Here is a 10,074-nt window from a genome sequence, read left to right as displayed (position 1 = left end):
ACGCCTTCCGCCGTGGGCCCGGGACCCCGGACCCGGATTGCCTAAAATTTTTCCGGGACATCGAATACGGCTAAGGAACCATAGTCACCACTCCGCCATGACCAAATTATGTTTTTTGGCATTTTACGGCCATAAAACTGGAAATTCGCGCGAGTCCCAAATTTTCGTGTGGTATAGCCCACGCCTTCCGCCGTGGGCCCGGGACACCGGTCACCAATCGCCTAAAATTTTACTGGGACATCGAATACGGTCTAAGGAATCATATTCACCGTCCCTCCATGATCAAATTATGTTTTTTGGCATTTTACGGCCATAAAATTGGAATTCCGCGCGAGTCCCAAATTTTCGTGTGCTATAGCCCACGCCTTCCGCCGTGGGCCCGGGACCCCGGACCCGAATCGCCTAAAAATTTTCCGGGACATCGAATACGGTCTAAGGAATCATATTCACCGTCCCTCCATGATCAAATTATGTTTTTTGGCATTTTACGGCCATAAAATTGGAATTTCGCGCGAGTCCCAAATTTTTGTGTGCTATAGCCCACGCCTTCCGCCGTGGGCCCGGTTCACCGGACCCGAATCGCCTAAAATTTTTCCGGGACATCGAATACGGTCTAAGGAATCATATTCACCGTCCCTCCATGATCAAATTATGTTTTTTGGCATTTTACGGCCATAAAATTGGAATTCCGCGCGAGTCCCAAATTTTCGTGTGTTATAGCCCACGCCTTCCGCCGTGGGCCCGGGACCCCGAACCCGAATCGCCTAAAAAATTTCTAGGACGTCGAATACGGCCTATAGAAATATATTAACCGCCCCGCCATGATCAAATTATGTTTTTTGACATTTTATGGCCATAAAACTGGAAATCCGCGCGAGTCCCAAATTTTCGTGTGCTATAGCCCACGCCTTCCGCCGTGGGCTCGAGACCCGGGACTTGGATCGCCTAAATTTTTTCCGGGACATCGAATACGGTCTAAGGAATCATATTCACCGCCCCTCCATGATCAAATTATGTTTTTTGGCATTTTACGGCCATAAAATTGGAATTCCGCGCGAGTCCCAAATTTTCGTGTGCTATAGCCCACGCCTTCCGCCGTGGGCCCGGGACCCCGGACCCGGATTGCCTAAAATTTTTCCGGGACATCGAATACGGCTAAGGAACCATAGTCACCACTCCGCCATGACCAAATTATGTTTTTTGGCATTTTACGGCCATAAAACTGGAAATTCGCGCGAGTCCCAAATTTTCGTGTGGTATAGCCCACGCCTTCCGCCGTGGGCCCGGGACACCGGTCACCAATCGCCTAAAATTTTACTGGGACATCGAATACGGTCTAAGGAATCATATTCACCGTCCCTCCATGATCAAATTATGTTTTTTGGCATTTTACGGCCATAAAATTGGAATTCCGCGCGAGTCCCAAATTTTCGTGTGCTATAGCCCACGCCTTCCGCCGTGGGCCCGGGACCCCAAACCCGAATCGCCTAAAAATTTTCCGGGACATCGAATACGGTCTAAGGAATCATATTCACCGTCCCTCCATGATCAAATTATGTTTTTTGGCATTTTACGGCCATAAAATTGGAATTTCGCGCGAGTCCCAAATTTTTGTGTGCTATAGCCCACGCCTTCCGCCGTGGGCCCGGTTCACCGGACCCGAATCGCCTAAAATTTTTCCGGGACATCGAATACGGTCTAAGGAATCATATTCACTGCCCCTCCATGATCAAATTATGTTTTTTGGCAATTTACGGCCATAAAATTGGAATTCCGCGCGAGTCCCAAATTTTTGTGTGCTATAGCCCACGCCTTCCGCCGTGGGCCCGGTTCACCGGACCCGAATCGCCTAAAATTTTTCCGGGACATCGAATACGGTCTAAGGAATCATATTCACCGTCCCTCCATGATCAAATTATGTTTTTTGGCATTTTACGACCATAAAATTTGAATTCCGCGCGAGTCCCAAATTTTCGTGTGTTATAGCCCACGCCTTCCGCCGTGGGCCCGGGACCCCGAACCCGAATCGCCTAAAAAATTTCTAGGACGTCGAATACGGCCTATAGAAATATATTAACCGCCCCGCCATGATCAAATTATGTTTTTTGACATTTTATGGCCATAAAACTGGAAATCCGCGCGAGTCCCAAATTTTCGTGTGCTATAGCCCACGCCTTCCGCCGTGGGCTCGAGACCCCGGACTTGGATCGCCTAAATTTTTTCCGGGACATCGAATACGGTCTAAGGAATCATATTCACCGCCCCTCCATGATCAAATTATGTTTTTTGGCATTTTACGGCCATAAAATTGGAATTCCGCGCGAGTCCCAAATTTTCGTGTGCTATAGCCCACGCCTTCCGCCGTGGGCCCGGGACCCCGGACCCGGATTGCCTAAAATTTTTCCGGGACATCGAATACGGCTAAGGAACCATAGTCACCACTCCGCCATGACCAAATTATGTTTTTTGGCATTTTACGGCCATAAAACTGGAAATTCGCGCGAGTCCCAAATTTTCGTGTGGTATAGCCCACGCCTTCCGCCGTGGGCCCGGGACACCGGTCACCAATCGCCTAAAATTTTACTGGGACATCGAATACGGTCTAAGGAATCATATTCACCGTCCCTCCATGATCAAATTATGTTTTTTGGCATTTTACGGCCATAAAATTGGAATTCCGCGCGAGTCCCAAATTTTCGTGTGCTATAGCCCACGCCTTCCGCCGTGGGCCCGGGACCCCGGACCCGAATCGCCTAAAAATTTTCCGGGACATCGAATACGGTCTAAGGAATCATATTCACCGTCCCTCCATGATCAAATTATGTTTTTTGGCATTTTACGGCCATAAAATTGGAATTTCGCGCGAGTCCCAAATTTTTGTGTGCTATAGCCCACGCCTTCCGCCGTGGGCCCGGTTCACCGGACCCGAATCGCCTAAAATTTTTCCGGGACATCGAATACGGTCTAAGGAATCATATTCACCGTCCCTCCATGATCAAATTATGTTTTTTGGCATTTTACGGCCATAAAATTGGAATTCCGCGCGAGTCCCAAATTTTCGTGTGTTATAGCCCACGCCTTCCGCCGTGGGCCCGGGACCCCGAACCCGAATCGCCTAAAAAATTTCTAGGACGTCGAATACGGCCTATAGAAATATATTAACCGCCCCGCCATGATCAAATTATGTTTTTTGACATTTTATGGCCATAAAACTGGAAATCCGCGCGAGTCCCAAATTTTCGTGTGCTATAGCCCACGCCTTCCGCCGTGGGCTCGAGACCCGGGACTTGGATCGCCTAAATTTTTTCCGGGACATCGAATACGGTCTAAGGAATCATATTCACCGCCCCTCCATGATCAAATTATGTTTTTTGGCATTTTACGGCCATAAAATTGGAATTCCGCGCGAGTCCCAAATTTTCGTGTGCTATAGCCCACGCCTTCCGCCGTGGGCCCGGGACCCCGGACCCGGATTGCCTAAAATTTTTCCGGGACATCGAATACGGCTAAGGAACCATAGTCACCACTCCGCCATGACCAAATTATGTTTTTTGGCATTTTACGGCCATAAAACTGGAAATTCGCGCGAGTCCCAAATTTTCGTGTGGTATAGCCCACGCCTTCCGCCGTGGGCCCGGGACACCGGTCACCAATCGCCTAAAATTTTACTGGGACATCGAATACGGTCTAAGGAATCATATTCACCGTCCCTCCATGATCAAATTATGTTTTTTGGCATTTTACGGCCATAAAATTGGAATTCCGCGCGAGTCCCAAATTTTCGTGTGCTATAGCCCACGCCTTCCGCCGTGGGCCCGGGACCCCAAACCCGAATCGCCTAAAAATTTTCCGGGACATCGAATACGGTCTAAGGAATCATATTCACCGTCCCTCCATGATCAAATTATGTTTTTTGGCATTTTACGGCCATAAAATTGGAATTTCGCGCGAGTCCCAAATTTTTGTGTGCTATAGCCCACGCCTTCCGCCGTGGGCCCGGTTCACCGGACCCGAATCGCCTAAAATTTTTCCGGGACATCGAATACGGTCTAAGGAATCATATTCACTGCCCCTCCATGATCAAATTATGTTTTTTGGCAATTTACGGCCATAAAATTGGAATTCCGCGCGAGTCCCAAATTTTCGTGTGTTATAGCCCACGCCTTCCGCCGTGGGCCCGGGACCCCGAACCCGAATCGCCTAAAAAATTTCTAGGACGTCGAATACGGCCTATAGAAATATATTAACCGCCCCGCCATGATCAAATTATGTTTTTTGACATTTTATGGCCATAAAACTGGAAATCCGCGCGAGTCCCAAATTTTCGTGTGCTATAGCCCACGCCTTCCGCCGTGGGCTCGAGACCCGGGACTTGGATCGCCTAAATTTTTTCCGGGACATCGAATACGGTCTAAGGAATCATATTCACCGCCCCTCCATGATCAAATTATGTTTTTTGGCATTTTACGGCCATAAAATTGGAATTCCGCGCGAGTCCCAAATTTTCGTGTGCTATAGCCCACGCCTTCCGCCGTGGGCCCGGGACCCCGGACCCGGATTGCCTAAAATTTTTCCGGGACATCGAATACGGCTAAGGAACCATAGTCACCACTCCGCCATGACCAAATTATGTTTTTTGGCATTTTACGGCCATAAAACTGGAAATTCGCGCGAGTCCCAAATTTTCGTGTGGTATAGCCCACGCCTTCCGCCGTGGGCCCGGGACACCGGTCACCAATCGCCTAAAATTTTACTGGGACATCGAATACGGTCTAAGGAATCATATTCACCGTCCCTCCATGATCAAATTATGTTTTTTGGCATTTTACGGCCATAAAATTGGAATTCCGCGCGAGTCCCAAATTTTCGTGTGCTATAGCCCACGCCTTCCGCCGTGGGCCCGGGACCCCGAACCCGAATCGCCTAAAATTTTTCCGGGACATCGAATACGGTCTAAGGAATCATATTCACCGTCCCTCCATGATCAAATTATGTTTTTTGGCATTTTACGGCCATAAAATTGGAATTCCGCGCGAGTCCCAAATTTTCGTGTGCTATAGCCCACGCCTTCCGCCGTGGGCCCGGGACCCCGAACCCGAATCGCCTAAAATTTTTCCGGGACATCGAATACGGTCTAAGGAATCATATTCACCGTCCCTCCATGATCAAATTATGTTTTTTGGCATTTTACGGCCATAAAACTGGAAATTCGCGCGAGTCCCAAATTTTCGTGTGCTATAGCCCACGCCTTCCGCCGTGGGCCCGGGACCCCGGACACGGATTGCCTAAAATTTTTCCGGGACATCGAATACGGCTAAGGAACCATAGTCACCACTCCGCCATGACCAAATTATGTTTTTTGGCATTTTACGGCCATAAAACTGGAAATTCGCGCGAGTCCCAAATTTTCGTGTGCTATAGCCCACGCCTTCCGCCGTGGGCCCGGGACACCGGTCACCAATCGCTTAAAATTTTACCGGGACATCGAATACGGTCTAAGGAATCATATTCACCGTCCCTCCATGATCAAATTATGTTTTTTGGCATTTTACGGCCATAAAATTGGAATTCCGCGCGAGTCCCAAATTTTCGTGTGCTATTGCCCACGCCTTCCGCCGTGGGCCCGGGACCCCGAACCCGAATCGCCTAAAAATTTTCCGGGACATCGAATACGGTCTAAGGAATCATATTCACCGTCCCTCCATGATCAAATTATGTTTTTTGGCATTTTACGGCCATAAAATTGGAATTTCGCGCGAGTCCCAAATTTTTGTGTGCTATAGCCCACGCCTTCCGCCGTGGGCCCGGTTCACCGGACCCGAATCGCCTAAAATTTTTCCAGGACATCGAATACGGTCTAAGGAATCATATTCACCGCCCCTCCATGATCAAATTATGTTTTTTGGCATTTTACGGCCATAAAATTTGAATTCCGCGCGAGTCCCAAATTTTCGTGTGCTATAGCCCACGCCTTCCGCCGTGGGCCCGGGACCCCGGACCTGGATCGCCTAAAAATTTACCGGGACATCGAATACAGCCTAAGGAACCATAGTCACTCCTCCTCCATGACCAAATTATGTTTTTTGGCATTTTACGGCCATAAAACTGGAAATTCGCGCGAGTCCCAAATTTTTGTGTGCTATAGCCCACGCCTTCCATCGTGGGCCCGGGACACCGGACCCGAATCGCCTAAAATTTTTCCGGGATATCGAATACGGTCTAAGGAATCATATTCACCGTCCCTCCATGATCAAATTATGTTTTTTGGCATTTTACGGCCATAAAATTGCAATTCCGCGCGAGTCCCAAATTTTCGTGTGTTATAGCCCACGCCTTCCGCCGTGGGCCCGGGACCCCGAACCAGAATCGCCTAAAAAATTTCTAGGACGTCGAATACGGCCTATAGAAATATATTAACCGCCCCGCCATGATCAAATTATGTTTTTTGACATTTTATGGCCATAAAACTGGAAATCCGCGCGAGTCCCAAATTTTCGTGTGCTATAGCCCACGCCTTCCGCCGTGGGCTCGAGACCCCGGACTTGGATCGCCTAAATTTTTTCCGGGACATCGAATACGGTCTAAGGAATCATATTCACCGCCCCTCCATGATCAAATTATGTTTTTTGGCATTTTACGGCCATAAAATTGGAATTCCGCGCGAGTCCCAAATTTTCGTGTGCTATAGCCCACGCCTTCCGCCGTGGGCCCGTGACCCCGGACCCGGATTGCCTAAAATTTTTCCGGGACATCGAATACGGCTAAGGAACCATAGTTACCACTCCGCCATGACCAAATTATGTTTTTTGGCATTTTACGGCCATAAAACTGGAAATTCGCGCGAGTCCCAAATTTTCGTGTGCTATAGCCCACGCCTTCCGCCGTGGGCCCGGGACACCGGTCACCAATCTCCTAAAATTTTACCGGGACATCGAATACAGTCTAAGGAATCATATTCACCGTCCCTCCATGATCAAATTATGTTTTTTGGCATTTTACGGCCATAAAATTGGAATTCCGCGCGAGTCCCAAATTTTCGTGTGCTATAGCCCACGCCTTCCGCCGTGGGCCCGGGACCCCGAACCCGAATCGCCTAAAATTTTTCCGGGACATCGAATACGGTCTAAGGAATCATATTCACCGTCCCTCCATGATCAAATTATGTTTTTTGGCATTTTACGGCCATAAAATTGGAATTCCGCGCGAGTCCCAAATTTTCGTGTGCTATAGCCCACGCCTTCCGCCGTGGGCCCGGGTCACCGGACCCGAATCGCCTAAAATTTTTCCGGGACGTCGAATACGGTCTAAGGAATCATATTAACCGCCCCGCCATGATCAAATTATGTTTTTTGGCATTTTACGGCCATAAAATTTGAATTCTGCGCGAGTCCCAAATTTTCGTGTGCTATAGCCCACGCCTTCCGCCGTGGGCCCGGGACCCCGGACCTGGATCGCCTAAAAATTTTCCGGGACATCGAATACAGCCTAAGGAACCATAGTCACTCCTCCTCCATGACCAAATTATGTTTTTTGGCATTTTACGGCCATAAAACTGGAAATTCGCGCGAGTCCCAAATTTTTGTGTGCTATAGCCCACGCCTTCCGTCGTGGGCCCGGGACACCAGACCCGAATCGCCTAAAAATTTTCCGGGACATCAAATACGGTCTAAGGAATCATATTCACCGTCCCTCCATGATCAAATTATATTTTTTGGCATTTTACGGCCATAAAATTGGAATTCCGCGCGAGTCCCAAATTTTCGTGTGTTATAGCCCACGCCTTCCGCCGTGGGCCCGGGACCCCGAACCAGAATCGCCTAAAAAATTTCTAGGACGTCGAATACGGCCTATAGAAATATATTAACCGCCCCGCCATGATCAAATTATGTTTTTTGACATTTTATGGCCATAAAACTGGAAATCCGCGCGAGTCCCAAATTTTCGTGTGCTATAGCCCACGCCTTCCGCCGTGGGCTCGAGACCCCGGACTTGGATCGCCTAAATTTTTCCGGGACATCGAATACGGTCTAAGGAATCATATTCACCGCCCCTCCATGATCAAATTATGTTTTTTGGCATTTTACGGCCATAAAATTGGAATTCCGCGCGAGTCCCAAATTTTCGTGTGCTATAGCCCACGCCTTCCGCCGTGGGCCCGGGACCCCGGACCCGGATTGCCTAAAATTTTTCCGGGACATCGAATACGGCTAAGGAACCATAGTTACCACTCCGCCATGACCAAATTATGTTTTTTGGCATTTTACGGCCATAAAACTGGAAATTCGCGCGAGTCCCAAATTTTCGTGTGCTATAGCCCACGCCTTCCGCCGTGGGCCCGGGACACCGGTCACCAATCTCCTAAAATTTTACCGGGACATCGAATACAGTCTAAGGAATCATATTCACCGTCCCTCCATGATCAAATTATGTTTTTTGGCATTTTACGGCCATAAAATTGGAATTCCGCGCGAGTCCCAAATTTTCGTGTGCTATAGCCCACGCCTTCCGCCGTGGGCCCGGGACCCCGAACCCGAATCGCCTAAAATTTTTCCGGGACATCGAATACGGTCTAAGGAATCATATTCACCGTCCCTCCATGATCAAATTATGTTTTTTGGCATTTTACGGCCATAAAATTGGAATTCCGCGCGAGTCCCAAATTTTCGTGTGTTATAGCCCACGCCTTCCGCCGTGGGCCCGGGACCCCGAACCCGAATCGCCTAAAAAATTTCTAGGACGTCGAATACGGCCTATAGAAATATATTAACCGCCCCGCCATGATCAAATTATGTTTTTTGACATTTTATGGCCATAAAACTGGAAATCCGCGCGAGTCCCAAATTTTCGTGTGCTATAGCCCACGCCTTCCGCCGTGGGCTCGAGACCCGGGACTTGGATCGCCTAAATTTTTCCGGGACATCGAATACGGTCTAAGGAATCATATTCACCGCCCCTCCATGATCAAATTATGTTTTTTGGCATTTTACGGCCATAAAATTGGAATTCCGCGCGAGTCCCAAATTTTCGTGTGCTATAGCCCACGCCTTCCGCCGTGGGCCCGGGACCCCGGACCCGGATTGCCTAAAATTTTTCCGGGACATCGAATACGGCTAAGGAACCATAGTCACCACTCCGCCATGACCAAATTATGTTTTTTGGCATTTTACGGCCATAAAACTGGAAATTCGCGCGAGTCCCAAATTTTCGTGTGGTATAGCCCACGCCTTCCGCCGTGGGCCCGGGACACCGGTCACCAATCGCCTAAAATTTTACTGGGACATCGAATACGGTCTAAGGAATCATATTCACCGTCCCTCCATGATCAAATTATGTTTTTTGGCATTTTACGGCCATAAAATTGGAATTCCGCGCGAGTCCCAAATTTTCGTGTGCTATAGCCCACGCCTTCCGCCGTGGGCCCGGGACCCCAAACCCGAATCGCCTAAAAATTTTCCGGGACATCGAATACGGTCTAAGGAATCATATTCACCGTCCCTCCATGATCAAATTATGTTTTTTGGCATTTTACGGCCATAAAATTGGAATTTCGCGCGAGTCCCAAATTTTTGTGTGCTATAGCCCACGCCTTCCGCCGTGGGCCCGGTTCACCGGACCCGAATCGCCTAAAATTTTTCCGGGACATCGAATACGGTCTAAGGAATCATATTCACTGCCCCTCCATGATCAAATTATGTTTTTTGGCAATTTACGGCCATAAAATTGGAATTCCGCGCGAGTCCCAAATTTTCGTGTGTTATAGCCCACGCCTTCCGCCGTGGGCCCGGGACCCCGAACCCGAATCGCCTAAAAAATTTCTAGGACGTCGAATACGGCCTATAGAAATATATTAACCGCCCCGCCATGATCAAATTATGTTTTTTGACATTTTATGGCCATAAAACTGGAAATCCGCGCGAGTCCCAAATTTTCGTGTGCTATAGCCCACGCCTTCCGCCGTGGGCTCGAGACCCGGGACTTGGATCGCCTAAATTTTTTCCGGGACATCGAATACGGTCTAAGGAATCATATTCACCGCCCCTCCATGATCAAATTATGTTTTTTGGCATTTTACGG

The sequence above is a fragment of the Nicotiana tabacum genome, unplaced genomic scaffold, assembly GCF_000715075.1.
Source record: "Nicotiana tabacum cultivar K326 unplaced genomic scaffold, ASM71507v2 Un00073, whole genome shotgun sequence".
Classification (NCBI taxonomy): Eukaryota; Viridiplantae; Streptophyta; class Magnoliopsida; order Solanales; family Solanaceae; genus Nicotiana; species Nicotiana tabacum.
Note: the sequence above shows the minus strand (reverse complement) of the source record.